At 48.5% G+C, this 27,900-nt stretch overlaps 28 non-coding genes and 6 pseudogenes across 28 annotated transcripts; all 34 read right to left on the bottom strand.

Annotated features, from left to right (window-relative positions):
• Positions 1–3,427: 3,427 nt before the first annotated feature.
• Positions 3,428–3,590, bottom strand: LOC135015226 (U1 spliceosomal RNA). Its single transcript, XR_010213571.1, has one exon. It is a non-coding gene; the product is annotated as a U1 spliceosomal RNA (small nuclear RNA).
• A 152-nt stretch (positions 3,591–3,742) lies between these two features.
• On the bottom strand, positions 3,743–3,906 carry LOC135015054 (U1 spliceosomal RNA). The gene has a single exon (XR_010213404.1). It is a non-coding gene; the product is annotated as a U1 spliceosomal RNA (small nuclear RNA).
• A 698-nt stretch (positions 3,907–4,604) lies between these two features.
• LOC135015332 (U1 spliceosomal RNA) lies at positions 4,605–4,740 on the bottom strand (annotated as a pseudogene).
• A 152-nt stretch (positions 4,741–4,892) lies between these two features.
• Positions 4,893–5,056, bottom strand: LOC135015127 (U1 spliceosomal RNA). Its single transcript, XR_010213477.1, has one exon. It is a non-coding gene; the product is annotated as a U1 spliceosomal RNA (small nuclear RNA).
• A 674-nt stretch (positions 5,057–5,730) lies between these two features.
• Positions 5,731–5,893, bottom strand: LOC135015202 (U1 spliceosomal RNA). Its single transcript, XR_010213549.1, has one exon. It is a non-coding gene; the product is annotated as a U1 spliceosomal RNA (small nuclear RNA).
• A 152-nt stretch (positions 5,894–6,045) lies between these two features.
• On the bottom strand, positions 6,046–6,209 carry LOC135015021 (U1 spliceosomal RNA). Its single transcript, XR_010213371.1, has one exon. It is a non-coding gene; the product is annotated as a U1 spliceosomal RNA (small nuclear RNA).
• A 674-nt stretch (positions 6,210–6,883) lies between these two features.
• LOC135015224 (U1 spliceosomal RNA) lies at positions 6,884–7,046 on the bottom strand. Its single transcript, XR_010213569.1, has one exon. It is a non-coding gene; the product is annotated as a U1 spliceosomal RNA (small nuclear RNA).
• A 152-nt stretch (positions 7,047–7,198) lies between these two features.
• LOC135015053 (U1 spliceosomal RNA) lies at positions 7,199–7,362 on the bottom strand. The gene has a single exon (XR_010213403.1). It is a non-coding gene; the product is annotated as a U1 spliceosomal RNA (small nuclear RNA).
• Positions 7,363–8,060: 698 nt separating this feature from the next.
• Positions 8,061–8,196, bottom strand: LOC135015331 (U1 spliceosomal RNA; annotated as a pseudogene).
• A 152-nt stretch (positions 8,197–8,348) lies between these two features.
• On the bottom strand, positions 8,349–8,512 carry LOC135015126 (U1 spliceosomal RNA). The gene has a single exon (XR_010213476.1). It is a non-coding gene; the product is annotated as a U1 spliceosomal RNA (small nuclear RNA).
• A 674-nt stretch (positions 8,513–9,186) lies between these two features.
• On the bottom strand, positions 9,187–9,349 carry LOC135015223 (U1 spliceosomal RNA). The gene has a single exon (XR_010213568.1). It is a non-coding gene; the product is annotated as a U1 spliceosomal RNA (small nuclear RNA).
• A 152-nt stretch (positions 9,350–9,501) lies between these two features.
• On the bottom strand, positions 9,502–9,665 carry LOC135015071 (U1 spliceosomal RNA). The gene has a single exon (XR_010213421.1). It is a non-coding gene; the product is annotated as a U1 spliceosomal RNA (small nuclear RNA).
• Positions 9,666–10,363: 698 nt separating this feature from the next.
• On the bottom strand, positions 10,364–10,499 carry LOC135015329 (U1 spliceosomal RNA; annotated as a pseudogene).
• Positions 10,500–10,651: 152 nt separating this feature from the next.
• LOC135015293 (U1 spliceosomal RNA) lies at positions 10,652–10,815 on the bottom strand. The gene has a single exon (XR_010213615.1). It is a non-coding gene; the product is annotated as a U1 spliceosomal RNA (small nuclear RNA).
• Positions 10,816–14,054: 3,239 nt separating this feature from the next.
• On the bottom strand, positions 14,055–14,218 carry LOC135014983 (U1 spliceosomal RNA). Its single transcript, XR_010213332.1, has one exon. It is a non-coding gene; the product is annotated as a U1 spliceosomal RNA (small nuclear RNA).
• Positions 14,219–14,888: 670 nt separating this feature from the next.
• LOC135015412 (U1 spliceosomal RNA) lies at positions 14,889–15,051 on the bottom strand. The gene has a single exon (XR_010213678.1). It is a non-coding gene; the product is annotated as a U1 spliceosomal RNA (small nuclear RNA).
• A 152-nt stretch (positions 15,052–15,203) lies between these two features.
• LOC135015079 (U1 spliceosomal RNA) lies at positions 15,204–15,367 on the bottom strand. Its single transcript, XR_010213429.1, has one exon. It is a non-coding gene; the product is annotated as a U1 spliceosomal RNA (small nuclear RNA).
• Positions 15,368–16,041: 674 nt separating this feature from the next.
• Positions 16,042–16,204, bottom strand: LOC135015222 (U1 spliceosomal RNA). Its single transcript, XR_010213567.1, has one exon. It is a non-coding gene; the product is annotated as a U1 spliceosomal RNA (small nuclear RNA).
• A 152-nt stretch (positions 16,205–16,356) lies between these two features.
• LOC135015070 (U1 spliceosomal RNA) lies at positions 16,357–16,520 on the bottom strand. Its single transcript, XR_010213420.1, has one exon. It is a non-coding gene; the product is annotated as a U1 spliceosomal RNA (small nuclear RNA).
• Positions 16,521–17,218: 698 nt separating this feature from the next.
• On the bottom strand, positions 17,219–17,354 carry LOC135015328 (U1 spliceosomal RNA; annotated as a pseudogene).
• Positions 17,355–17,506: 152 nt separating this feature from the next.
• Positions 17,507–17,670, bottom strand: LOC135015281 (U1 spliceosomal RNA). Its single transcript, XR_010213609.1, has one exon. It is a non-coding gene; the product is annotated as a U1 spliceosomal RNA (small nuclear RNA).
• Positions 17,671–20,909: 3,239 nt separating this feature from the next.
• On the bottom strand, positions 20,910–21,073 carry LOC135014972 (U1 spliceosomal RNA). Its single transcript, XR_010213321.1, has one exon. It is a non-coding gene; the product is annotated as a U1 spliceosomal RNA (small nuclear RNA).
• Positions 21,074–21,743: 670 nt separating this feature from the next.
• LOC135015411 (U1 spliceosomal RNA) lies at positions 21,744–21,906 on the bottom strand. The gene has a single exon (XR_010213677.1). It is a non-coding gene; the product is annotated as a U1 spliceosomal RNA (small nuclear RNA).
• A 152-nt stretch (positions 21,907–22,058) lies between these two features.
• On the bottom strand, positions 22,059–22,222 carry LOC135015078 (U1 spliceosomal RNA). The gene has a single exon (XR_010213428.1). It is a non-coding gene; the product is annotated as a U1 spliceosomal RNA (small nuclear RNA).
• Positions 22,223–22,917: 695 nt separating this feature from the next.
• Positions 22,918–23,059, bottom strand: LOC135015377 (U1 spliceosomal RNA; annotated as a pseudogene).
• Positions 23,060–23,211: 152 nt separating this feature from the next.
• On the bottom strand, positions 23,212–23,375 carry LOC135014978 (U1 spliceosomal RNA). The gene has a single exon (XR_010213327.1). It is a non-coding gene; the product is annotated as a U1 spliceosomal RNA (small nuclear RNA).
• Positions 23,376–24,065: 690 nt separating this feature from the next.
• On the bottom strand, positions 24,066–24,207 carry LOC135015285 (U1 spliceosomal RNA; annotated as a pseudogene).
• Positions 24,208–24,359: 152 nt separating this feature from the next.
• Positions 24,360–24,523, bottom strand: LOC135014995 (U1 spliceosomal RNA). The gene has a single exon (XR_010213345.1). It is a non-coding gene; the product is annotated as a U1 spliceosomal RNA (small nuclear RNA).
• A 615-nt stretch (positions 24,524–25,138) lies between these two features.
• On the bottom strand, positions 25,139–25,301 carry LOC135015348 (U1 spliceosomal RNA). The gene has a single exon (XR_010213643.1). It is a non-coding gene; the product is annotated as a U1 spliceosomal RNA (small nuclear RNA).
• Positions 25,302–25,453: 152 nt separating this feature from the next.
• On the bottom strand, positions 25,454–25,617 carry LOC135014993 (U1 spliceosomal RNA). Its single transcript, XR_010213343.1, has one exon. It is a non-coding gene; the product is annotated as a U1 spliceosomal RNA (small nuclear RNA).
• Positions 25,618–26,232: 615 nt separating this feature from the next.
• On the bottom strand, positions 26,233–26,395 carry LOC135015347 (U1 spliceosomal RNA). The gene has a single exon (XR_010213642.1). It is a non-coding gene; the product is annotated as a U1 spliceosomal RNA (small nuclear RNA).
• Positions 26,396–26,547: 152 nt separating this feature from the next.
• On the bottom strand, positions 26,548–26,711 carry LOC135015155 (U1 spliceosomal RNA). The gene has a single exon (XR_010213504.1). It is a non-coding gene; the product is annotated as a U1 spliceosomal RNA (small nuclear RNA).
• A 671-nt stretch (positions 26,712–27,382) lies between these two features.
• Positions 27,383–27,545, bottom strand: LOC135015346 (U1 spliceosomal RNA). The gene has a single exon (XR_010213641.1). It is a non-coding gene; the product is annotated as a U1 spliceosomal RNA (small nuclear RNA).
• Positions 27,546–27,697: 152 nt separating this feature from the next.
• LOC135015002 (U1 spliceosomal RNA) lies at positions 27,698–27,861 on the bottom strand. Its single transcript, XR_010213352.1, has one exon. It is a non-coding gene; the product is annotated as a U1 spliceosomal RNA (small nuclear RNA).
• Positions 27,862–27,900: the final 39 nt, after the last annotated feature.

Below are 27,900 nucleotides of genomic sequence, written 5' to 3'. Positions count from 1 at the left end.
CAAACAACAAACCAAATGCAACAACTAGTGCAAGCATTCCTGGGGGAAGTTCTGCAGAAGACGGATTTGCATACGGTGATGTCATCCAAGCAGTGGGTCAAAGTTGGCTTCAACCCTCATCTGCATATGAAAAGAGAAAAGGGGCGTGCAGGGCATGGCGGCCTTTTGCGGTGCTTGGATGACCCCTAGTTCGCATTAAACACCTCCACCCTCCTTTGGTGTGGGGCTCATGTTGGCCATGCCCCATCCCCTGAAGCATTCAAGCTGATTTCTTGCAGCAGCTGAGCACTGTAACAGCTCCAGAGCTGCTCTGTAAGGCAAGTAAAAGGGTGTGGGCCCTGCAGCACTACCTGTAGTTTGCATTGTGCATTGGAAGGCACAAAGTAAGCAGACGGGAGGAGAAGTCAGGATAGTGCACAAGGGTATAGAAGGGAGCGGCTGAAGAAAAGAGAAGTGGAAACAGACAGCAAACTAGGCTGTAGAGAGACCTGATGAAAACAGAATATATTGAACAAAATGCGCTACTTCTCAATGCAGCCTGCTTGATAAATGAAGGAATCCTCATTAAATTCCAGAAACAATACAAGTAGAAAAGTATATTTAACAAGTGGGCGCAAAGAACCTACATGTATCAGATCCTCGAAATATATAATGATTCCAAAGTAGGTCCGGCACAGTTCGTTAACTTCCTAGGCCAAACCAGTAATCAGTTAGACGATATTTCTGAAGTGTCGTAGTCAGTGTTCATAAACTCCCAATGCACCTCATAGATCGGTAAAGTATAGATCTTTATCTCAATATAAAGAAAAACAGATCATGGCGCAGGTCGTATTTCAGGGATAAAACACGTTTAATAGACACAGGACACTTACAATATTAAAAAAACATAAAAGCATGTAACCAATTAAATGGTACAATAAAGGATGTAGATCTCTGTTTTCCTCACGTTACCCTCCCAGAATGGAAATAGGGATGCCACTGGTGGTTCCGGATAGCACACCAGGTGGAACAGGCTTTCGGTCAGAAGTCAGGGTTACATCCACAGCAACAAACGTCACCAGCTTAACGCGTTTCGGATAATAATTATCCTTCTTCAGAAGCATGGTGGTCACTAAACATCCAGGCATATATATACTAGTACATAATGACATGATCTATTCCATGTGTGTTACATTTTCCCGCCACATAGCATTACTACTCGCGACCGGAAGTCACATTACCGGAACCGGAAGTATCCATGCGTTCCAGCAGTGACTTATGCATCCTACAGTTTAAAAAAACTATATACACGTAATGTAAACATAAATCATAAATAGCGATATACACAGTAGGCACAAATACTGGTACAGAATTTCATGATCTAGTCCATGTAAATCATGTTGTTTCGCCGTATCATAACACCGCTCGCAGCCGGAAATCACAATGCCGAAACCGGAAGTCTCCATGCGTTCCAGCATCTCTTCCGGAAGTGTGCTATGCGTTCCATATTGTAAACGGACGGTACGAAATAGCGGAAGTCCTCATAATAAAAGTCCATATCCAAGTCATATGTAAAAAAAGACATAATAACATATAAATAGAAAAAACATGCAAATACAAGATAAAAATATGCTAAAAATAGGGGAGAATAAAATGAGCTAAATAAACCATTTTAATTCAAAATCCCCATTTAAACCTCCCGGGGAAAGTGTTTTTAACATAAAAATCCACTTCATCTCTGCTTTAGCCAAAATACTTTCAATATCTTTATTTTTCCAGGTTGTAGTAATACCTTGTATGCCCCAAAATGCCTTAATGGCACTGGGATTGGAGTTATGCATTTTCTTGAAATGAGCCGACACTGTATGACTTTCAAGGCCTTTTTTGATATTATATGAGTGCTCTGCCAGTCTAGTTTTGAGGCTTCTCGTTGTTTTTCCTATATACACTAGGCCGCATTTGCACTCAAGACCATACACCACATTCTTGGTATTACAAGTCAAAAATTCTCTGATTGGGTAGAATTTTTGACTTGTAATACCAAGAATGTGGTGTATGGTCTTGAGTGCAAATGCGGCCTAGTGTATATAGGAAAAACAACGAGAAGCCTCAAAACTAGACTGGCAGAGCACTCATATAATATCAAAAAAGGCCTTGAAAGTCATACAGTGTCGGCTCATTTCAAGAAAATGCATAACTCCAATCCCAGTGCCATTAAGGCATTTTGGGGCATACAAGGTATTACTACAACCTGGAAAAATAAAGATATTGAAAGTATTTTGGCTAAAGCAGAGATGAAGTGGATTTTTATGTTAAAAACACTTTCCCCGGGAGGTTTAAATGGGGATTTTGAATTAAAATGGTTTATTTAGCTCATTTTATTCTCCCCTATTTTTAGCATATTTTTATCTTGTATTTGCATGTTTTTTCTATTTATATGTTATTATGTCTTTTTTTACATATGACTTGGATATGGACTTTTATTATGAGGACTTCCGCTATTTCGTACCGTCCGTTTACAATATGGAACGCATAGCACACTTCCGGAAGAGATGCTGGAACGCATGGAGACTTCCGGTTTCGGCATTGTGATTTCCGGCTGCGAGCGGTGTTATGATACGGCGAAACAACATGATTTACATGGACTAGATCATGAAATTCTGTACCAGTATTTGTGCCTACTGTGTATATCGCTATTTATGATTTATGTTTACATTACGTGTATATAGTTTTTTTAAACTGTAGGATGCATAAGTCACTGCTGGAACGCATGGATACTTCCGGTTCCGGTAATGTGACTTCCGGTCGCGAGTAGTAATGCTATGTGGCGGGAAAATGTAACACACATGGAATAGATCATGTCATTATGTACTAGTATATATATGCCTGGATGTTTAGTGACCACCATGCTTCTGAAGAAGGATAATTATTATCCGAAACGCGTTAAGCTGGTGACGTTTGTTGCTGTGGATGTAACCCTGACTTCTGACCGAAAGCCTGTTCCACCTGGTGTGCTATCCGGAACCACCAGTGGCATCCCTATTTCCATTCTGGGAGGGTAACGTGAGGAAAACAGAGATCTACATCCTTTATTGTACCATTTAATTGGTTACATGCTTTTATGTTTTTTTAATATTGTAAGTGTCCTGTGTCTATTAAACGTGTTTTATCCCTGAAATACGACCTGCACCATGATCTGTTTTTCTTTATATTGAGATAAAGATCTATACTTTACCGATCTATGAGGTGCATTGGGAGTTTATGAACACTGACTACGACACTTCAGAAATATCGTCTAACTGATTACTGGTTTGGCCTAGGAAGTTAACGAACTGTGCCGGACCTACTTTGGAATCATTATATATTTCGAGGATCTGATACATGTAGGTTCTTTGCGCCCACTTGTTAAATATACTTTTCTACTTGTAGAGAGACCTGAGACAAAGAGATCTGAATTATACGAGAGCCGACCAAGGGAAACACAAATTATGCAGTCAAGTTTCCCACATTTGGGGAAATCGCAGGGGCAGCACACCCAGAGTGCAATGGGTGAGCCTTGCCCTGGGAGAAGCACCTTCATGATCATAGTATCTCACCTGGCAGGTAAGTAGGAGTTGGGCTAGAGCTGGGGAGGGTCGCTGTTCGGGCACCCCCCTGTCAAGTGAAAGAGATCCAACTGAGGCAGCACAAGGGAACTCTCGGAAGAAGAACAAGGCTAGAGGAAGATCTGAGACAAAGAAATCTGACTTTTTCCAGAGCTGGCCAGAGGAAAGCACAAACACAGTCCCCCACTACCACAAATAATGCAGTCGAGTTTCCCACATTTGGGGAAATCACAGGGGTCAGCATACCCAGAATGCAATGAATGAACCTCACCCTGGGAGAACAATCTTCATGACCATGGTATCGCCTATGCAAAATAAGTATGATTTGGGATAGGGCTGGGGAGGGCCGCTGCTCAGGCACATCTCTGTCAAGTAAAGGAGATTCAACTGAGGCAGCACAAGGGAACTCTCATCTGGGGACAACAACTGCAGGGAGAACACATATTTTCAGATGAACATGTGAGGGCAGAAGGCTGCCTAATACTGAAGCACCCCCAAACAACAAACCAAATGCAACAACTAGTGCAAGCATTCCTGGGGGAAGGCCTGCAGCATATGGATTTGCATATGGTGATGTCATCCAAGCAGTGGGTCAAAGTTGGCTTCAACCCTCGTCTGCATATGAAAAGAGAAAAGGGGCGTGCAGGGCATGGCGGCCTTTTGCAGCGCTTGGATGACCCCTAGTTTGCATTACACACCTCCTCCCTCCTTCGGTGTGGGGCTCATGTTGGCTATGCCCCAGCCCCTGAAGCATTCAAGCTGATTTCTTGCAGCAGCTGGGCACTGTAACTGCTCCAGAGCTACTCTGTAAGGCAAGTAAAAGGGTGTGGGCCCTGCAGCACTACCTGTAGTTCGCATTGTGCGTTGGAAGGCACGAAGTAAGCAGACGGGAGAAGTCAGGATAGTGCGCAAGGGCATAGAAGGGAGCAGCTCAAGAAAAGAGAAGTGGAAACAGACAGCAAACTAGGCTGGAGAGAGACCTGAGACAAAGAGATCTGAATTATACGAGTGCCGACGAGGGGAAACACAAATTATGCAGTCAAGTTTCCCACATTTGGGGAAATCGCAGGAGCAGCACACCCAGAGTGCAATGGTTGAGCCTTGCCCTGGGAGAAGCACCTTCATGATCATAGTATCTCACCTGGCAGGTAAGTAGGAGTTGGGCTAGAGCTGGGGAGGGTCGCTGCTCGGGTTCCCCCCTGTGAAGTGAAGGAGATCCAACTGAGGCAGCACCAGGGAACTCTCGAAAGAAGAACAAGGCTAGAGGAAGATCTGAGACAAAGAAATCTGACTTTTACCAGAGCTGACCAGAGGAAAGCACAAACACAGTCTCCCACTACCACAAATAATGCAGTCAAGTTTCCCACATTTGGGGAAATCACAGGGGTCAGCATACCCAAAATGCAATGAATGAACCTCACCCTGGGAGAAAAATCTTCATGACCATGGTATCTCCTATGCAAAATAAGTATGATTTGGAATAGGGCTGGGGAGGGCCGCTGCTCATGCACATCTCTGTAAAGTAAAGGAGATTCAACTGAGGCAGCACAAGGGAACTCTCATCTTGGGACAACAACTGCAGGGAGAACATATATTTTCAGATGAACATGGGAGGGCAGAAAACTGCCTAATACTGAAGCACCCCCAAACAACAAACCAAATGCAACAACTAGTGCAAGCATTCCTGGGGGAAGGCCTGCCGCAGATGGATTTGCATATGGTGATGTCATCCAAGCAGTGGGTCAAAGTTGGCTTCAACCCTCGTCTGCATATGAAAAGAGAAAAGGGGCGTGCAGGGCATGGTGGCCTTTTGCGGCGCTTGGCTGACCCCTAGTTTGCATTAAACACCTCCACCCTCCTTTGGTGTGGGGCTCATGTTGGCTATGCCCCAGCCCCTGAAGCATTCAAGCTGATTTCTTGCAGCAGCTGGGCACTGTAACAGCTCCAGAGCTGCTCTGTAAGGCAAGTAAAAGGGTGTGGGCCCTGCAGCACTACCTGTAGTTCGCATTGTGCGTTGGAAGGCACAAAGTAAGCAGACAGGAGGAGAAGTCAGGATAGTGCGCAAGGGCATAGAAGGGAGCGGCTCAAGAAAAGAGAAGTGGAAACAGACAGCAAACTAGGCTGGAGAGAGACCTGAGACAAAGAGATCTGAATTATACGAGAGCCGACCAGGGGAAACACAAATTATACAGTCAAGTTTCCCACATTTGGGGAAATCGCAGGAGCAGCACACCCAGAGTGCAATGGGTGAGCCTTGCCCTGGGAGAAGCACCTTCATGATCATAGTATCTCACCTGGCAGGTAAGTAGGAGTTGGGCTAGAGCTGGGGAGGGTCGCTGCTCGGGTACCCCCCTGTAAAGTGAAGGAGATCCAACTAAGGCAGCACAAGGGAACTCTCGAAAGAAGAACAAGGCTAGAGGAAAATCTGAGACAAAGAAATCTGACTTTTACCAGAGCTGACCAGAGGAAAGCACAAACACAGTCCCCCACTACCACAAATAATGCAGTTGAGTTTCCCACATTTGGGGAAATCACAGGGGTCAGCATACCCAAAATGCAAAGAATGAACCTCACCCTGGGAGAAAAATCTTCATGACCATGGTATCTCCTATGCAAAATAAGTATGATTTGGAATAGGGCTGGGGAGGGCCGCTGCTCATGCACATCTCTGTCAAGTAAAGGAGATTTAACTGAGGCAGCACAAGGGAACTCTCATCTGGGGACAACAACTGCAGGGAGAACACATATTTTCAGATGAACATGGGAGGGCAGAAGGCTGCCTAATACTGAAGCACCCCCAAACAACAAACCAAATGCAACAACTAGTGCAAGCATTCCTGGGGGAAGTTCTGCAGAAGACGGATTTGCATACGGTGATGTCATCCAAGCAGTGGGTCAAAGTTGGCTTCAACCCTCATCTGCATATGAAAAGAGAAAAGGGGCGTGCAGGGCATGGCGGCCTTTTGCGGTGCTTGGATGACCCCTAGTTCGCATTAAACACCTCCACCCTCCTTTGGTGTGGGGCTCATGTTGGCCATGCCCCATCCCCTGAAGCATTCAAGCTGATTTCTTGCAGCAGCTGAGCACTGTAACAGCTCCAGAGCTGCTCTGTAAGGCAAGTAAAAGGGTGTGGGCCCTGCAGCACTACCTGTAGTTTGCATTGTGCATTGGAAGGCACAAAGTAAGCAGACGGGAGGAGAAGTCAGGATAGTGCACAAGGGTATAGAAGGGAGCGGCTGAAGAAAAGAGAAGTGGAAACAGACAGCAAACTAGGCTGTAGAGAGACCTGAGACAAAGAGATCTGAATTATACGAGAGCCGACCAAGGGAAACACAAATTATGCAGTCAAGTTTCCCACATTTGGGGAAATCGCAGGGGCAGCACACCCAGAGTGCAATGGGTGAGCCTTGCCCTGGGAGAAGCACCTTCATGATCATAGTATCTCACCTGGCAGGTAAGTAGGAGTTGGGCTAGAGCTGGGGAGGGTCGCTGTTCGGGCACCCCCCTGTCAAGTGAAAGAGATCCAACTGAGGCAGCACAAGGGAACTCTCGAAAGAAGAACAAGGCTAGAGGAAGATCTGAGACAAAGAAATCTGACTTTTTCCAGAGCTGGCCAGAGGAAAGCACAAACACAGTCCCCCACTACCACAAATAATGCAGTCGAGTTTCCCACATTTGGGGAAATCACAGGGGTCAGCATACCCAGAATGCAATGAATGAACCTCACCCTGGGAGAACAATCTTCATGACCATGGTATCGCCTATGCAAAATAAGTATGATTTGGGATAGGGCTGGGGAGGGCCGCTGCTCAGGCACATCTCTGTCAAGTAAAGGAGATTCAACTGAGGCAGCACAAGGGAACTCTCATCTGGGGACAACAACTGCAGGGAGAACACATATTTTCAGATGAACATGTGAGGGCAGAAGGCTGCCTAATACTGAAGCACCCCCAAACAACAAACCAAATGCAACAACTAGTGCAAGCATTCCTGGGGGAAGGCCTGCAGCATATGGATTTGCATATGGTGATGTCATCCAAGCAGTGGGTCAAAGTTGGCTTCAACCCTCGTCTGCATATGAAAAGAGAAAAGGGGCGTGCAGGGCATGGCGGCCTTTTGCAGCGCTTGGATGACCCCTAGTTTGCATTACACACCTCCTCCCTCCTTCGGTGTGGGGCTCATGTTGGCTATGCCCCAGCCCCTGAAGCATTCAAGCTGATTTCTTGCAGCAGCTGGGCACTGTAACTGCTCCAGAGCTACTCTGTAAGGCAAGTAAAAGGGTGTGGGCCCTGCAGCACTACCTGTAGTTCGCATTGTGCGTTGGAAGGCACGAAGTAAGCAGACGGGAGAAGTCAGGATAGTGCGCAAGGGCATAGAAGGGAGCAGCTCAAGAAAAGAGAAGTGGAAACAGACAGCAAACTAGGCTGGAGAGAGACCTGAGACAAAGAGATCTGAATTATACGAGTGCCGACGAGGGGAAACACAAATTATGCAGTCAAGTTTCCCACATTTGGGGAAATCGCAGGAGCAGCACACCCAGAGTGCAATGGTTGAGCCTTGCCCTGGGAGAAGCACCTTCATGATCATAGTATCTCACCTGGCAGGTAAGTAGGAGTTGGGCTAGAGCTGGGGAGGGTCGCTGCTCGGGTTCCCCCCTGTGAAGTGAAGGAGATCCAACTGAGGCAGCACCAGGGAACTCTCGAAAGAAGAACAAGGCTAGAGGAAGATCTGAGACAAAGAAATCTGACTTTTACCAGAGCTGACCAGAGGAAAGCACAAACACAGTCTCCCACTACCACAAATAATGCAGTCAAGTTTCCCACATTTGGGGAAATCACAGGGGTCAGCATACCCAAAATGCAATGAATGAACCTCACCCTGGGAGAAAAATCTTCATGACCATGGTATCTCCTATGCAAAATAAGTATGATTTGGAATAGGGCTGGGGAGGGCCGCTGCTCAGGCACATCTCTGTCAAGTAAAGGAGATTTAACTGAGGCAGCACAAGGGAACTCTCATCTGGGGACAACAACTGCAGGGAGAACACATATTTTCAGATGAACATGGGAGGGCAGAAGGCTGCCTAATACTGAAGCACCCCCAAACAACAAACCAAATGCAACAACTAGTGCAAGCATTCCTGGGGGAAGTTCTGCAGAAGACGGATTTGCATACGGTGATGTCATCCAAGCAGTGGGTCAAAGTTGGCTTCAACCCTCATCTGCATATGAAAAGAGAAAAGGGGCGTGCAGGGCATGGCGGCCTTTTGCGGTGCTTGGATGACCCCTAGTTCGCATTAAACACCTCCACCCTCCTTTGGTGTGGGGCTCATGTTGGCCATGCCCCATCCCCTGAAGCATTCAAGCTGATTTCTTGCAGCAGCTGGGCACTGTAACAGCTCCAGAGCTGCTCTGTAAGGCAAGTAAAAGGGTGTGGGCCCTGCAGCACTACCTGTAGTTTGCATTGTGCATTGGAAGGCACAAAGTAAGCAGACGGGAGGAGAAGTCAGGATAGTTCACAAGGGTATAGAAGGGAGCGGCTGAAGAAAAGAGAAGTGGAAACAGACAGCAAACTAGGCTGTAGAGAGACCTGAGACAAAGAGATCTGAATTATACGAGAGCCGACCAAGGGAAACACAAATTATGCAGTCAAGTTTCCCACATTTGGGGAAATCGCAGGGGCAGCACACCCAGAGTGCAATGGGTGAGCCTTGCCCTGGGAGAAGCACCTTCATGATCATAGTATCTCACCTGGCAGGTAAGTAGGAGTTGGGCTAGAGCTGGGGAGGGTCGCTGTTCGGGCACCCCCCTGTCAAGTGAAAGAGATCCAACTGAGGCAGCACAAGGGAACTCTCGAAAGAAGAACAAGGCTAGAGGAAGATCTGAGACAAAGAAATCTGACTTTTTCCAGAGCTGGCCAGAGGAAAGCACAAACACAGTCCCCCACTACCACAAATAATGCAGTCGAGTTTCCCACATTTGGGGAAATCACAGGGGTCAGCATACCCAGAATGCAATGAATGAACCTCACCCTGGGAGAACAATCTTCATGACCATGGTATCGCCTATGCAAAATAATTATGATTTGGGATAGGGCTGGGGAGGGCCGCTGCTCAGGCACATCTCTGTCAAGTAAAGGAGATTCAACTGAGGCAGCACAAGGGAACTCTCATCTGGGGACAACAACTGCAGGGAGAACACATATTTTCAGATGAACATGTGAGGGCAGAAGGCTGCCTAATACTGAAGCACCCCCAAACAACAAACCAAATGCAACAACTAGTGCAAGCATTCCTGGGGGAAGGCCTGCAGCAGATGGATTTGCATATGGTGATGTCATCCAAGCAGTGGGTCAAAGTTGGCTTCAACCCTCGTCTGCATATGAAAAGAGAAAAGGGGCGTGCAGGGCATGGCGGCCTTTTGCAGCGCTTGGATGACCCCTAGTTTGCATTACACACCTCCTCCCTCCTTCGGTGTGGGGCTCATGTTGGCTATGCCCCAGCCCCTGAAGCATTCAAGCTGATTTCTTGCAGCAGCTGGGCACTGTAACTGCTCCAGAGCTACTCTGTAAGGCAAGTAAAAGGGTGTGGGCCCTGCAGCACTACCTGTAGTTCGCATTGTGCGTTGGAAGGCACGAAGTAAGCAGACGGGAGAAGTCAGGATAGTGCGCAAGGGCATAGAAGGGAGCGGCTCAAGAAAAGAGAAGTGGAAACAGACAGCAAACTAGGCTGGAGAGAGACCTGAGACAAAGAGATCTGAATTATACGAGTGCCGACGAGGGGAAACACAAATTATGCAGTCAAGTTTCCCACATTTGGGGAAATCGCAGGAGCAGCACACCCAGAGTGCAATGGTTGAGCCTTGCCCTGGGAGAAGCACCTTCATGATCATAGTATCTCACCTGGCAGGTAAGTAGGAGTTGGGCTAGAGCTGGGGAGGGTCGCTGCTCGGGTTCCCCCCTGTGAAGTGAAGGAGATCCAACTGAAGCAGCACAAGGGAACTCTCGAAAGAAGAACAAGGCTAGAGGAAGATCTGAGACAAAGAAATCTGACTTTTACCCGAGCTGACCAGAGGAAAGCACAAACACAGTCCCCCACTACCACAAATAATGCAGTCGAGTTTCCCACATTTGGGAAAATCACAGGGGTCAGCATACCCAGAATGCAATGAATGAACCTCACCCTGGGAGAACAATCTTCATGACCATGGTATCTCCTATGCAAAATAAGTATGATTTGGGATAGGGCTGGTGAGGGCCGCTGCTCAGGCACATCTCTGTCAAGTAAAGGAGATTCAACTGAGGCAGCACAAGGGAACTCTCATCTGGGGACAACAACTGCAGGGAGACCACATCTTTTCAGATGAACATGGGAGGGCGGAAGGCTGCCTAATACTGAAGCACCATCAAATATCAAACCATGGCCCTCATTCCGAGTTGATCGCTCGCAAGGCCATTTTAGCAGAGTTACACACGCTAAGCCGCCGCCTACTGGGAGTGAATCTTAGCTTCTTAAAATTGCGACCGATGTATTCGCAATACTGCGATTACAAACTACTTAGCAGTTTCAGAGTAGCTTCAGACTTACTCGGCATCTGCGATCAGTTCAGTGCTTGTCGTTCCTGGTTTGACGTCACAAACACTCCCAGAGTTCGCCCAGACACTCCCCCGTTTCTCCGGCCACTCCTGCGTTTTTTCCGGAAACTGTAGCGTTTTTTCCCACACGCCCATAAAACGGCCTGTTTCCGCCCAGTAACACCCATTTCCTGTCAATCACATTACGATCGCCGGAGCGAAGAAAAAGCCGTGAGTAAAAATACTTTCTTCATTGTAAAATTACTTGGCGCAGTCGCAGTGCGAATATTGCGCATGCGTACTAAGCAGAATTTCACTGCGATGCGATGAAATTTACAGAGCGAACGACTCGGAATGAGGGCCCATATGCAACAACTAGTACAAGCACTCCTGGGGGAAGGTCTGCAGCAGACGGATTTGCATACGGTGATGTTATCCAAGCAGTAGGCCAAAGTTGACTGGAACCCTCATCTGCATATGAAAAGAGAAAAGGGGCATGCAGGGCATGGCGGCCTTTTGCAGTGCTTGGATGACCCCTAGTTCGCATTAAACACCCCCACCCTCCTTTGGTGTGGGGCTCATGTTGGCCATGCCCCATCCCCTGATGCATTCAAGCTGATTTCTTGCAGCAGCTGGGCACTGTAACAGCTCCAGAGCTGTTCTGTAAGGCAAGTAAAAGGGTGTGGGCCCTGCAGCACCACCTGTTGTTCGCATTGTGCGTTGGAAGGCACAAATTAAGCAGACGGGAGGAGAAGTCAGGATAGTGCGCAAGGGCATTCTTTTCTCTTAGTCCGGGGGCAAGGCTTCAAAATGGGGTCTGCAATGGAGGAGACACAGGGGGCGTGGTCACAGCAGCTTTTCTCTACAGTCTGCACCAGCAGGAGCCTACACCATTTTTTATGATCACGCTGAACTGCAGTGCGACTGCAATTACAGCATGGTCAAGAAGGGAGGCGTCATGCTGGGTGGCCATGCCCTGTCACTGTGCAGGAGCCAGCACCGCTCACACACTAGTCCCCGGGTGCAGCCCCCAACCCCCGGGACACCCGGAGCAACAAAATGTAGATTCAGGCCACCAGGCCACGCCCCTACCTATGAAACCATGCCTCCTTTTTACCATTGCGCTGTTTATCTGCGCGCACTGCATTACAATCTCCCTCGCCACCTCTCTGGGTGTCACCAGTGATAGTGACACCTCTGCCATGCTTGTAGCAGCTGGTCCTAAGATCTACGCCTCAAGCCCTGAGTGTTTGCCCTTGTGACTTGTTGATCATCATAGCGAAGCAGATGCTTACAGAAAACTGCAGGGGCTTAGATTGAAAATAAAAAAAATTGATGGGTATAAGGTAGAGAGGAGCGGGTTCGGTTCTCCGAGAACCGAATTCCCCACGAACTCCACGTGGTTTACACTGGTCCGAGGCAGGCTCGGTTGTTCCCGCCTGACTCGGAAAACCTGAACAAGGGAAAATGTCATCATCCCGCTGTCAGATTCTCGTGAGATTCGGATTCCATATAAAGAGCTGCGCGTTGCTGCCATTTTTACACGTGCATTGAAGAGAGAGCGGAGAGGACGTGGCTATGTTCTCTCAGTGGAAATCTCAATATCAGTGCTCAGTATCAGTGGTTACTTATTGCTGCTCAGTAATACTAGTAGTGTGTCTCTCCTGCTCAGTGTCAGTTCTCAGTAGTATCCTCATCAGTGCTCAGTATCACTGCTCATTGTCTTGTGCTGCATTGTGGTGCTCAGCATACTACAGTACATTACTAATAGTCCAGTGCTGCATCTTGCTGCTCAGTGTCAGTTCTAGTATCCTCATCAGTGCTCACTATCACTGCTCATTGCATTGTGGTGTTCTGTATACTACAGTAACATAGTAATATAGTATATATAGAGGAGCGGGTTCGGTTCTCCGAGAACCGAATTCCCGACGAACTCCACGTGGTTTACACTGGTCCGAGGCAGGCTCGGTTGTTCCCGCCTGACTCGGAAAACCTGAACAAGGGAAAATGTCATCATCCCGCTGTCGGATTCTCGCGAGATTCGGATTCCATATAAAGAGCTGCGCGTTGCCGCCATTTTTACTCGTGCATTGAAGAGAGAGCGGAGAGGACGTGGCTATGTTCTCTCAGTGGAAATCTCAATATCATTGCTCAGTATCAGTGGTTACTTATTGCTGCTCAGTAATACTAGTAGTGTGTCTCTCCTGCTCAGTGTCAGTTCTCAGTAGTATCCTCATCAGTGCTCAGTATCACTGCTCATTGTCTTGTGCTGCATTGTGGTGCTCAGCATACTACAGTACATTACTAATAGTCCAGTGCTGCATCTTGCTGCTCAGTGTCAGTTCTAGTATCCTCATCAGTGCTCACTATCACTGCTCATTACATTGTGGTGTTCTGTATACTACAGTAACATAGTAATATAGTAACATATGGTAACATAGTTTTTGAGGTTGAATAGAGGCAAATTGCCCATCGTGTTCAACCTGTTTTAAGTTGTGATGATTCTACATACTTGCTGAATAATGTTTTATGACTAGTTAGCTACTATAACTCATGTTACCCCCGGATTAACCATGTTGATATTTTAAGTATTATAACCTTGGATAGCTTTTTCATTCAGAAATGTATCCATTCCTTTTTTAAATCCAATAACAGAGTCCGCCATTACCACCTTCCCTGGCAGGGAATTCCACATCCTGATTGCCCTAACAGTGAAGATCATAGTATCTCACCTGGCAGGTAAGTAGGAGTTGGGCTAGAGCTGTGGAGGATTGCTGCTCGGGCACCCCCTGTCAAGTGAAGGAGATCCAACTGAGGCAGCACAAGGGAACTCTCGAAAGAAGAACAAGGCTAGAGGAAGATCGGAGACAAAGAAATCTGAATTTTACCAGAGCTGACCAGAGGAAAGCACAAACACAGTCCCCCACTACCACAAATAATGCAGTCGAGTTTCCCACATTTGGGGAAATCACAGGGGTCAGCATACCCAGAGTGCAATGAATGAACCTCACCCTGGGAGAACAATCTTCATGACCATGGTATCTCCTATGCAAAATAAGTATGATTTGGGATAGGGCTGGGGAGGGCCGCTGCTCAGGCACATCTCTGTCAAGTAAAGGAGATTCAACTGAGGCAGCACAAGGGAACTCTCATCTGGGGACAACAACTGCAGGGAGAACACATATTTTCAGATGAACATGGGAGGGCAGAAGGCTGCCTAATACTGAAGCACCCCCAAACAACAAACCAAATGCAACTACTAGTGCAAGCATTCCTGGGGGAAGGCCTGCAGCAGACGGATTTGCATATGGTGATGTCATCCAAGCAGTGGGTCAAAGTTGGCTTCAACCCTCGTCTGCATATGAAAATAAAAAAGGGGTGTGCAGGGCATGGCGGCCTTTTGCGGCGCTTGGATGACCCCTAGTTCGCATTAAACACCTCCACCCTCCTTCGGTGTGGGGCTCATGTTGGCTATGCCCCAGCCCCTGAAGCATTCAAGCTGATTTCTTGCAGCAGCTGGGCACTGTAACAGCTCCAGAGCTGCTCTGTAAAGCAAGTAAAAGGGTGTGGGCCCTGCAGCACTACCTGTAATTTGCATTGTGCGTTGGAAGGCACAAAGTAAGCAGACGGGGAAGTCAGGATAGTGCACAAGGGCATAGAAGGGAGCGGCTCAAGAAAAGAGAAGTGGAAACAGACAGCAAACTAGGCTGGAGAGAGACCTGAGACAAAGAGATCTGAATTATACGAGAGCCGACCAGAGGAAACACAAATTATGTAATCAAGTGTCCCACATTTGGGGAAATCGTAGGAGCAGCACACCCAGAGTGCATTGGGTGAGCCTTGCCCTGGGAGAAGCACCTTCCTGATCATAGTATCTCACCTGGCAGGTAAGTAGGAGTTGGGCTAGAGCTGGGGAGGGTCGCTGTACGGGCACCCCCCTGTCAAGTGAAGGAGATCCAACTGAGGCAGCACAAGGAAACTCTCGAAAAAAGAACAAGGCTAGATGAAGATCTGAGACATAGAAATCTGACTTTTACCAGAGCTGACCAGAGGAAAGCAGAAACACAGTCCCCCACTACAACAAATAATGCAGTCGAGTTTCCCACATTTGGGGAAATCACAGGGGTCAGCATACCCAGAATGCAATGAATGAACCTCACCCTGGGAGAACAATCTTCATGATAATGGTATCTCCTATGCAAAATAAGTATGATTTGGGATAGGGCTGGGGAGGGCCGCTGCTCAGGCACATCTCTGTCAAGTAAAGGAGATTCAACTGAGGCAGCACAAGGGAACTCTCATCTGGGGACAACAACTGCAGGGAGAACACATATTTTCAGATGAAAATGGGAGAGCAGAAGGCTGCCTAATACTGAAGCACCCCCAAACAACAAACCAAATGCAACAACTAGTACAAGCATTCCTGGGAAAAGGTCTGCAGAAGACGGATTTGCATACGGTGATGTCATCCAAGCAGTGGGCCAAAGTTGGCTTCAACCCTCATCTGCATATGAAAAGAGAAAAGGGGCGTGCAGGGCATGGCGGCCTTTTGCGGTGCTTGGATGACCCCTAGTTCGCATTAAACACCTCCACCCTCCTTTGGTGTGGGGCTCATGTTGGCCATGCCCCATCCCCTGAAGCATTCAAGCTGATTTCTTGCAGCAGCTGGGCACTGTAACAGCTCCAGAGCTGCTCTGTAAGGCAAGTAAAAGGGTGTGGGCCCTGCAGCACTACCTGTAGTTTGCATTGTGCATTGGAAGGCACAAAGTAAGCAGACGGGAGGAGAAGTCAGGATAGTTCACAAGGGTATAGAAGGGAGCGGCTGAAGAAAAGAGAAGTGGAAACAGACAGCAAACTAGGCTGTAGAGAGACCTGAGACAAAGAGATCTGAATTATACGAGAGCCGACCAAGGGAAACACAAATTATGCAGTCAAGTTTCCCACATTTGGGGAAATCGCAGGGGCAGCACACCCAGAGTGCAATGGGTGAGCCTTGCCCTGGGAGAAGCACCTTCATGATCATAGTATCTCACCTGGCAGGTAAGTAGGAGTTGGGCTAGAGCTGGGGAGGGTCGCTGTTCGGGCACCCCCCTGTCAAGTGAAAGAGATCCAACTGAGGCAGCACAAGGGAACTCTCGAAAGAAGAACAAGGCTAGAGGAAGATCTGAGACAAAGAAATCTGACTTTTTCCAGAGCTGGCCAGAGGAAAGCACAAACACAGTCCCCCACTACCACAAATAATGCAGTCGAGTTTCCCACATTTGGGGAAATCACAGGGGTCAGCATACCCAGAATGCAATGAATGAACCTCACCCTGGGAGAACAATCTTCATGACCATGGTATCGCCTATGCAAAATAATTATGATTTGGGATAGGGCTGGGGAGGGCCGCTGCTCAGGCACATCTCTGTCAAGTAAAGGAGATTCAACTGAGGCAGCACAAGGGAACTCTCATCTGGGGACAACAACTGCAGGGAGAACACATATTTTCAGATGAACATGTGAGGGCAGAAGGCTGCCTAATACTGAAGCACCCCCAAACAACAAACCAAATGCAACAACTAGTGCAAGCATTCCTGGGGGAAGGCCTGCAGCAGATGGATTTGCATATGGTGATGTCATCCAAGCAGTGGGTCAAAGTTGGCTTCAACCCTCGTCTGCATATGAAAAGAGAAAAGGGGCGTGCAGGGCATGGCGGCCTTTTGCAGCGCTTGGATGACCCCTAGTTTGCATTACACACCTCCTCCCTCCTTCGGTGTGGGGCTCATGTTGGCTATGCCCCAGCCCCTGAAGCATTCAAGCTGATTTCTTGCAGCAGCTGGGCACTGTAACTGCTCCAGAGCTACTCTGTAAGGCAAGTAAAAGGGTGTGGGCCCTGCAGCACTACCTGTAGTTCGCATTGTGCGTTGGAAGGCACGAAGTAAGCAGACTGGAGAAGTCAGGATAGTGCGCAAGGGCATAGAAGGGAGCGGCTCAAGAAAAGAGAAGTGGAAACAGACAGCAAACTAGGCTGGAGAGAGACCTGAGACAAAGAGATCTGAATTATACGAGTGCCGACGAGGGGAAACACAAATTATGCAGTCAAGTTTCCCACATTTGGGGAAATCGCAGGAGCAGCACACCCAGAGTGCAATGGTTGAGCCTTGCCCTGGGAGAAGCACCTTCATGATCATAGTATCTCACCTGGCAGGTAAGTAGGAGTTGGGCTAGAGCTGGGGAGGGTCGCTGCTCGGGTTCCCCCCTGTGAAGTGAAGGAGATCCAACTGAAGCAGCACAAGGGAACTCTCGAAAGAAGAACAAGGCTAGAGGAAGATCTGAGACAAAGAAATCTGACTTTTACCCGAGCTGACCAGAGGAAAGCACAAACACAGTCCCCCACTACCACAAATAATGCAGTCGAGTTTCCCACATTTGGGAAAATCACAGGGGTCAGCATACCCAGAATGCAATGAATGAACCTCACCCTGGGAGAACAATCTTCATGACCATGGTATCTCCTATGCAAAATAAGTATGATTTGGGATAGGGCTGGTGAGGGCCGCTGCTCAGGCACATCTCTGTCAAGTAAAGGAGATTCAACTGAGGCAGCACAAGGGAACTCTCATCTGGGGACAACAACTGCAGGGAGACCACATCTTTTCAGATGAACATGGGAGGGCGGAAGGCTGCCTAATACTGAAGCACCATCAAATATCAAACCATGGCCCTCATTCCGAGTTGATCGCTCGCAAGGCCATTTTAGCAGAGTTACACACGCTAAGCCGCCGCCTACTGGGAGTGAATCTTAGCTTCTTAAAATTGCGACCGATGTATTCGCAATACTGCGATTACAAACTACTTAGCAGTTTCAGAGTAGCTTCAGACTTACTCGGCATCTGCGATCAGTTCAGTGCTTGTCGTTCCTGGTTTGACGTCACAAACACTCCCAGAGTTCGCCCAGACACTCCCCCGTTTCTCCGGCCACTCCTGCGTTTTTTCCGGAAACTGTAGCGTTTTTTCCCACACGCCCATAAAACGGCCTGTTTCCGCCCAGTAACACCCATTTCCTGTCAATCACATTACGATCGCCGGAGCGAAGAAAAAGCCGTGAGTAAAAATACTTTCTTCATTGTAAAATTACTTGGCGCAGTCGCAGTGCGAATATTGCGCATGCGTACTAAGCAGAATTTCACTGCGATGCGATGAAATTTACAGAGCGAACGACTCGGAATGAGGGCCCATATGCAACAACTAGTACAAGCACTCCTGGGGGAAGGTCTGCAGCAGACGGATTTGCATACGGTGATGTTATCCAAGCAGTAGGCCAAAGTTGACTGGAACCCTCATCTGCATATGAAAAGAGAAAAGGGGCATGCAGGGCATGGCGGCCTTTTGCAGTGCTTGGATGACCCCTAGTTCGCATTAAACACCCCCACCCTCCTTTGGTGTGGGGCTCATGTTGGCCATGCCCCATCCCCTGATGCATTCAAGCTGATTTCTTGCAGCAGCTGGGCACTGTAACAGCTCCAGAGCTGTTCTGTAAGGCAAGTAAAAGGGTGTGGGCCCTGCAGCACCACCTGTTGTTCGCATTGTGCGTTGGAAGGCACAAATTAAGCAGACGGGAGGAGAAGTCAGGATAGTGCGCAAGGGCATTCTTTTCTCTTAGTCCGGGGGCAAGGCTTCAAAATGGGGTCTGCAATGGAGGAGACACAGGGGGCGTGGTCACAGCAGCTTTTCTCTACAGTCTGCACCAGCAGGAGCCTACACCATTTTTTATGATCACGCTGAACTGCAGTGCGACTGCAATTACAGCATGGTCAAGAAGGGAGGCGTCATGCTGGGTGGCCATGCCCTGTCACTGTGCAGGAGCCAGCACCGCTCACACACTAGTCCCCGGGTGCAGCCCCCAACCCCCGGGACACCCGGAGCAACAAAATGTAGATTCAGGCCACCAGGCCACGCCCCTACCTATGAAACCATGCCTCCTTTTTACCATTGCGCTGTTTATCTGCGCGCACTGCATTACAATCTCCCTCGCCACCTCTCTGGGTGTCACCAGTGATAGTGACACCTCTGCCATGCTTGTAGCAGCTGGTCCTAAGATCTACGCCTCAAGCCCTGAGTGTTTGCCCTTGTGACTTGTTGATCATCATAGCGAAGCAGATGCTTACAGAAAACTGCAGGGGCTTAGATTGAAAATAAAAAAAATTGATGGGTATAAGGTAGAGAGGAGCGGGTTCGGTTCTCCGAGAACCGAATTCCCCACGAACTCCACGTGGTTTACACTGGTCCGAGGCAGGCTCGGTTGTTCCCGCCTGACTCGGAAAACCTGAACAAGGGAAAATGTCATCATCCCGCTGTCAGATTCTCGTGAGATTCGGATTCCATATAAAGAGCTGCGCGTTGCTGCCATTTTTACACGTGCATTGAAGAGAGAGCGGAGAGGACGTGGCTATGTTCTCTCAGTGGAAATCTCAATATCAGTGCTCAGTATCAGTGGTTACTTATTGCTGCTCAGTAATACTAGTAGTGTGTCTCTCCTGCTCAGTGTCAGTTCTCAGTAGTATCCTCATCAGTGCTCAGTATCACTGCTCATTGTCTTGTGCTGCATTGTGGTGCTCAGCATACTACAGTACATTACTAATAGTCCAGTGCTGCATCTTGCTGCTCAGTGTCAGTTCTAGTATCCTCATCAGTGCTCACTATCACTGCTCATTGCATTGTGGTGTTCTGTATACTACAGTAACATAGTAATATAGTATATATAGAGGAGCGGGTTCGGTTCTCCGAGAACCGAATTCCCGACGAACTCCACGTGGTTTACACTGGTCCGAGGCAGGCTCGGTTGTTCCCGCCTGACTCGGAAAACCTGAACAAGGGAAAATGTCATCATCCCGCTGTCGGATTCTCGCGAGATTCGGATTCCATATAAAGAGCTGCGCGTTGCCGCCATTTTTACTCGTGCATTGAAGAGAGAGCGGAGAGGACGTGGCTATGTTCTCTCAGTGGAAATCTCAATATCAGTGCTCAGTATCAGTGGTTACTTATTGCTGCTCAGTAATACTAGTAGTGTGTCTCTCCTGCTCAGTGTCAGTTCTCAGTAGTATCCTCATCAGTGCTCAGTATCACTGCTCATTGTCTTGTGCTGCATTGTGGTGCTCAGCATACTACAGTACATTACTAATAGTCCAGTGCTGCATCTTGCTGCTCAGTGTCAGTTCTAGTATCCTCATCAGTGCTCACTATCACTGCTCATTACATTGTGGTGTTCTGTATACTACAGTAACATAGTAATATAGTAACATATGGTAACATAGTTTTTGAGGTTGAATAGAGGCAAATTGCCCATCGTGTTCAACCTGTTTTAAGTTGTGATGATTCTACATACTTGCTGAATAATGTTTTATGACTAGTTAGCTACTATAACTCATGTTACCCCCGGATTAACCATGTTGATATTTTAAGTATTATAACCTTGGATAGCTTTTTCATTCAGAAATGTATCCATTCCTTTTTTAAATCCAATAACAGAGTCCGCCATTACCACCTTCCCTGGCAGGGAATTCCACATCCTGATTGCCCTAACAGTGAAGATCATAGTATCTCACCTGGCAGGTAAGTAGGAGTTGGGCTAGAGCTGTGGAGGATTGCTGCTCGGGCACCCCCTGTCAAGTGAAGGAGATCCAACTGAGGCAGCACAAGGGAACTCTCGAAAGAAGAACAAGGCTAGAGGAAGATCGGAGACAAAGAAATCTGAATTTTACCAGAGCTGACCAGAGGAAAGCACAAACACAGTCCCCCACTACCACAAATAATGCAGTCGAGTTTCCCACATTTGGGGAAATCACAGGGGTCAGCATACCCAGAGTGCAATGAATGAACCTCACCCTGGGAGAACAATCTTCATGACCATGGTATCTCCTATGCAAAATAAGTATGATTTGGGATAGGGCTGGGGAGGGCCGCTGCTCAGGCACATCTCTGTCAAGTAAAGGAGATTCAACTGAGGCAGCACAAGGGAACTCTCATCTGGGGACAACAACTGCAGGGAGAACACATATTTTCAGATGAACATGGGAGGGCAGAAGGCTGCCTAATACTGAAGCACCCCCAAACAACAAACCAAATGCAACTACTAGTGCAAGCATTCCTGGGGGAAGGCCTGCAGCAGACGGATTTGCATATGGTGATGTCATCCAAGCAGTGGGTCAAAGTTGGCTTCAACCCTCGTCTGCATATGAAAATAAAAAAGGGGTGTGCAGGGCATGGCGGCCTTTTGCGGCGCTTGGATGACCCCTAGTTCGCATTAAACACCTCCACCCTCCTTCGGTGTGGGGCTCATGTTGGCTATGCCCCAGCCCCTGAAGCATTCAAGCTGATTTCTTGCAGCAGCTGGGCACTGTAACAGCTCCAGAGCTGCTCTGTAAAGCAAGTAAAAGGGTGTGGGCCCTGCAGCACTACCTGTAATTTGCATTGTGCGTTGGAAGGCACAAAGTAAGCAGACGGGGAAGTCAGGATAGTGCACAAGGGCATAGAAGGGAGCGGCTCAAGAAAAGAGAAGTGGAAACAGACAGCAAACTAGGCTGGAGAGAGACCTGAGACAAAGAGATCTGAATTATACGAGAGCCGACCAGAGGAAACACAAATTATGTAATCAAGTGTCCCACATTTGGGGAAATCGTAGGAGCAGCACACCCAGAGTGCATTGGGTGAGCCTTGCCCTGGGAGAAGCACCTTCCTGATCATAGTATCTCACCTGGCAGGTAAGTAGGAGTTGGGCTAGAGCTGGGGAGGGTCGCTGTACGGGCACCCCCCTGTCAAGTGAAGGAGATCCAACTGAGGCAGCACAAGGAAACTCTCGAAAAAAGAACAAGGCTAGATGAAGATCTGAGACATAGAAATCTGACTTTTACCAGAGCTGACCAGAGGAAAGCAGAAACACAGTCCCCCACTACAACAAATAATGCAGTCGAGTTTCCCACATTTGGGGAAATCACAGGGGTCAGCATACCCAGAATGCAATGAATGAACCTCACCCTGGGAGAACAATCTTCATGATAATGGTATCTCCTATGCAAAATAAGTATGATTTGGGATAGGGCTGGGGAGGGCCGCTGCTCAGGCACATCTCTGTCAAGTAAAGGAGATTCAACTGAGGCAGCACAAGGGAACTCTCATCTGGGGACAACAACTGCAGGGAGAACACATATTTTCAGATGAAAATGGGAGAGCAGAAGGCTGCCTAATACTGAAGCACCCCCAAACAACAAACCAAATGCAACAACTAGTACAAGCATTCCTGGGAAAAGGTCTGCAGAAGACGGATTTGCATACGGTGATGTCATCCAAGCAGTGGGCCAAAGTTGGCTGGAACCCTCATCTGCATATGAAAAGAGAAAAGGGGTATGCAGGGCATGGCGGCCTTTTGCGGTGCTTGGATGACCCTTAGTTTGCATTAAACACCTCCACCCTCCGTCGGTGTGGGGCTCATGTTGGCTATGCCCCAGCCCCTGAAGCATTCAAGCTGATTTCTTGCAGCAGCTGGGCACTGTAACAGCTCCAGAGCTGCTCTGTAAGGCAAGTAAAAGGGTGTGGGCCCTGCAGCACTACCTGTAGTTTGCATTGTGCATTGGAAGGCACAAAGTAAGCAGACAGGAGGAGATGTCAGGATAGTCCACAAGGGTATAGAAGGGAGCGGCTTAAGAAAAAAGAAGTGGAAACAGACAGCAAACTAGGCTGGAGAGAGACCTGAGACAAAGAGATCTGAATTATATGAGAGCCGACCAGGGGAAACACAAATTATGCAGTCAAGTTTCCCACATTTGGGGAAATCGCAGGGGCAGCACACCCAGAGTGCATTGGGTGAGCCTTGCCCTGGGAGAAGCACCTACATGATCATAGTATCTCACCTGGCAGGTAAGTAGGAGTTGGGCTAGAGCTGGGGAGGGTCGCTGCTCGGGCACCCCCCTGTCAAGTGAAGGAGATCCAACTGAGGCAGCACAAGGGAACTCTCGAAAGAAGAACAAGGCTAGAGGAAGATCTGAGACAAAGAAATCTGACTTTTACCAGAGCTGACCAGAGGAAAGCACAAACACAGTCCCCCACTACCACAAATAATGCAGTTGAGTTTCCCACATTTGGGGAAATCACAGGGGTCAGCATACCCAGAATGCAATGAATGAACCTAACCCTGGGAGAACAATCTTCATGACCATGGTATCTCCTATGCAAAATAAGTATGATTTGGGATAGGGCTGGGGAGGGCCGCTGCTCAGGCACATCTCTGTCAAGTAAAGGAGATTCAACTGAGGCAGCACAAGGGAACTCTCATCTGGGGACAACTGCAGGGAGAACACATATTTTCAGATGAACATGGGAGGGCAGAAGGCTGCCTAATACTGAAGCACCCCCAAACAACAAACCAAATGCAACAACTAGTAAAAGCATTCCTGGGAGAAGGTCTGCAGAAGACGGATTTGCATACGGTGATGTCATCCAAGCAGTGGGCCAAAGTTGGCTGGAACCCTCATCTGCATATGAAAAGAGAATAAGGGTTATGCAGGGAATGGCGGCCTTTTGCGGCGCTTGGATGACCCCTAGTTCTCATTAAACACCTCCATTCTCCTTCGGTGTGGGGCTCATGTTGGCTATGCCCCAGCCCCTGAAGTATTCAAGCTGATTTCTTGCAGCAGCTGGGCACTGTAACAGCTCCAGAGCTGCTCTGTAAGGCAAGTAAAAGGGTGTGGGCCCTGCAGCACTACCTGTAGTTCGCATTGTGCGTTGGAAGGCACAAAGTAAGCAGACGGGAGAAGTCAGGATAGTGCGCAAGGGCATAGAAGGGAGCGGCTCAAGAAAAGAGAAGTGGAAACAGGCAGCAAACTAGGCTGGAGAGAGACCTGAGACAAAGAGATCTAAATTATACGAGAGCCGACCAGGGGAAACACAAATTATGCAGTCAAGTGTCCCACATTTGGGGAAATCGCAGGAGCAGCACACCCAGAGTGCAATGGGTGAGCCTTGCCCTGGGAGAAGCACCTTCATGATCATAGTATCTCACCTGGCAGGTAAGTAGGAGTTGGGCTAGAGCTGGGGAGGGTTGCTGCTCGGGTACCCCCCTGTCAAGTGAAGGAGATCCAACTGAGGCAGCACAAGGGAACTCTCGAAAGAAGAACAAGGCTAGAGGAAAATCTGAGACAAAGAAATCTGACTTTTACCAGAGCTGACCAGAGGAAAGCACAAACACAGTCCCCCACTACCACAAATAATGCAGTCGAGTTTCCCACATTTGGGGAAATCACAGGGGTCAGCATACCCAAAATGCAATGAATGAACCTCACCCTCGGAGAACAATCTTCATGACCATGGTATCTCCTATGCAAAATAAGTATGATTTGGGATAGGGCTGGGGAGGGCCGCTGCTCAGGCACATCTCTGTCAAGTAAAGGAGATTCAACTGAGGCAGCACAAGGGAACTCCCATCTGGGGACAACAACTGCAGGGAGAACACATATTTTCAGATGAACATGGGAGGGCAGAAGGCTGCCTAATACTGAAGCACCCCCAAACAACAAACCAAATGCAACAACTAGTACAAGCATTCCTGGGGGAAGTTCTGCAGAAGACGGATTTGCATACGGTGATGTCATCCAAGCAGTGGGCCAAAGTTGGCTGGAACCCTCATCTGCATATGAAAAGAGAAAAGGGGTATGCAGGGCATGGCGGCCTTTTGCGGCGCTTGGATGACCCTTAGTTCGCATTAAACACCCCCACCCTCCTTCGGTGTGGGGCTCATGTTGGCTATGCCCCAGCCCCTGAAGCATTCAAGCTGATTTCTTGCAGCAGCTGGGCACTGTAACAGCTCCAGAGCTGCTCTGTACGGCAAGTAAAAGGGTGTGGGCCCTGCAGCACTACCTGCAGTTTGCATTGTGCATTGGAAGGCACTTAAGAATAGAGAAGTGGAAACAGACAGCAAACTAGGCTGGAGAGAGACCTGAGACAAAGAGATCTGAATTATACGAGAGCCGACCAGGGGAAACACAAATTATGCAGTCAAGTTTCCCACATTTGGGGAAATCACAGGAGCAGCACACCCAGAGTGCAATGGGTGAGCCTTGCCCTGGGAGAAGCACCTACGTGATCATAGTATCTCACCTGGCAGGTAAGTAGGAGTTGGGCTAGAGCTGGGGAGGGTCGCTGCTCGGGTACCCCCCTGTCAAGTGAAGGAGATCCAACTGAGGCAGCACAAGGGAATTCTCGAAAGAAGAACAAGGCTAGAGGAAGATCTGAGACAAAGAAATCTGACTTTTACCAGAGCTGACCAGAGGAAAGCACAAACACAGTCCCCCACTACCACAAATAATGCAGTCGAGTTTCCCACATTTGGGGAAATCACAGGGGTCAGCATACCCAAAATGCAATGAATGAACCTCACCCTCGGAGAACAATCTTCATGACCATGGTATCTCCTATGCAAAATAAGTATGATTTGGGATAGGGCTGGGGAGGGCCGCTGCTCAGGCACATCTCTGTCAAGTAAAGGAGATTCAACTGAGGCAGCACAAGGGAACTCCCATCTGGGGACAACAACTGCAGGGAGAACACATATTTTCAGATGAACATGGGAGGGCAGAAGGCTGCCTAATACTGAAGCACCCCCAAACAACAAACCAAATGCAACAACTAGTACAAGCATTCCTGGGGGAAGTTCTGCAGAAGACGGATTTGCATACGGTGATGTCATCCAAGCAGTGGGCCAAAGTTGGCTGGAACCCTCATCTGCATATGAAAAGAGAAAAGGGGTATGCAGGGCATGGCGGCCTTTTGCGGCGCTTGGATGACCCTTAGTTCGCATTAAACACCCCCACCCTCCTTCGGTGTGGGGCTCATGTTGGCTATGCCCCAGCCCCTGAAGCATTCAAGCTGATTTCTTGCAGCAGCTGGGCACTGTAACAGCTCCAGAGCTGCTCTGTACGGCAAGTAAAAGGGTGTGGGCCCTGCAGCACTACCTGCAGTTTGCATTGTGCATTGGAAGGCACTTAAGAATAGAGAAGTGGAAACAGACAGCAAACTAGGCTGGAGAGAGACCTGAGACAAAGAGATCTGAATTATACGAGAGCCGACCAGGGGAAACACAAATTATGCAGTCAAGTTTCCCACATTTGGGGAAATCACAGGAGCAGCACACCCAGAGTGCAATGGGTGAGCCTTGCCCTGGGAGAAGCACCTACGTGATCATAGTATCTCACCTGGCAGGTAAGTAGGAGTTGGGCTAGAGCTGGGGAGGGTCGCTGCTCGGGTACCCCCCTGTCAAGTGAAGGAGATCCAACTGAGGCAGCACAAGGGAATTCTCGAAAGAAGAACAAGGCTAGAGGAAGATCTGAGACAAAGAAATCTGACTTTTACCTGAGCTGACCAGAGGAAAACACAAACACAGTCCCCCACTACCACAAATAATGCTGTCGAGTTTCACACATTTGGGGAAATCACAGGGGTCAGCATACCCAGAATGCAATGAATGAACCTCACACTGGGAGAATAATCTTCATGACCATGGTATCTCCTATGCAAAATAAGTATGATTTGGGATAGGGCTGGGGAGGGCCGCTGCTCAGGCACATCTCTGTCAAGTAAAGGGGATTCAACTGAGGCAGCATAAGGGAACTCTCATCTGGGGACAACAACTGCAGGGAGAACACATATTTTCAGATGAACATGGGAGGGCAGAAGGCTGCCTAATACTGAAGCACCCCCAAACAACAAACCAAATGCAACAACTAGTGCAAGCATTCCTGGGGGAAGGCCTGCAGCAGATGGATTTGCATATGGTGATGTCATCCAAGCAGTGGGTCAAAGTTGGCTTCAACCCTCGTCTGCATATGAAAAGAGAAAAGGGGCGTGCAGGGCATGGCGGCCTTTTGCGGCGCTTGGATGACCCCTAGTTCGCATTAAACACCTCCACCCTCCTTTGGTGTGGGGCTCATGTTGGCTATGCCCCAGCCCCTGAAGCATTCAAGCTGATTTCTTGCAGTAGCTGGGCACTGTAACAGCTCCAGAGCTGCTCTGTACGGCAAGTAAAAGGGTGTGGGCCCTGCAGCACTACCTGTAGTTTGCATTGTGCATTGGAAGGCACAAAGTAAGCAGACGGGAGAAGTAAGGATAGTGCGCAAGGCCATAGAATGGAGCGGCTTAAAAAAAGAGAAGTGGAAACAGACAGCAAACTAGGCTGGAGAGAGACCTGAGACAAAGAGATCTGAATTATACGAGAGCCGACCAGGGGAAACACAAATTATGCAGTCAAGTTTCCCACATTTGGGGAAATCGCAGGGGCAGCACATCCAGAGTGCAATGGGTGAGCCTTGCCCTGGGAGAAGCACCTTCATGATTATAGTATCTCACCTGGCAGGTAAGTAGAAGTTGGGCTAGAGCTGGGGAGGGTCGCTGCTTGGGCACCCCCCTGTCAAGTGAAGGAGATCCAACTGAGGCAGCACAAGGGAACTCTCGAAAGAAGAACAAGGCTAGAGGAAGAACTGAAACAAAGAAATCTGACTTTTAAAAGAGCTGACCAGAGGAAAGCACAAACACAGTCCCCCACTACCACAAATAATGCAGTTGAGTTTCCCACATTTGGGGAAATCACAGGGGTCAGCATACCCAGAATGCAATGAATGAACCTCACCCTGGGAGAACAATCTTCAAGACCATGGTCTCTCCTATGCAAAATAAGTATGATTTGGGATAGGGCTGGGGAGGGCCGCTGCTCAGGCAC

The sequence above is a fragment of the Pseudophryne corroboree genome, unplaced genomic scaffold (assembly GCF_028390025.1).
Source record: "Pseudophryne corroboree isolate aPseCor3 unplaced genomic scaffold, aPseCor3.hap2 scaffold_294, whole genome shotgun sequence".
Classification (NCBI taxonomy): domain Eukaryota; kingdom Metazoa; phylum Chordata; class Amphibia; order Anura; family Myobatrachidae; genus Pseudophryne; species Pseudophryne corroboree.
The sequence above is the reverse complement of the archived record's forward strand: the minus strand, read 5'-3'. Positions and strand labels throughout refer to the sequence as shown.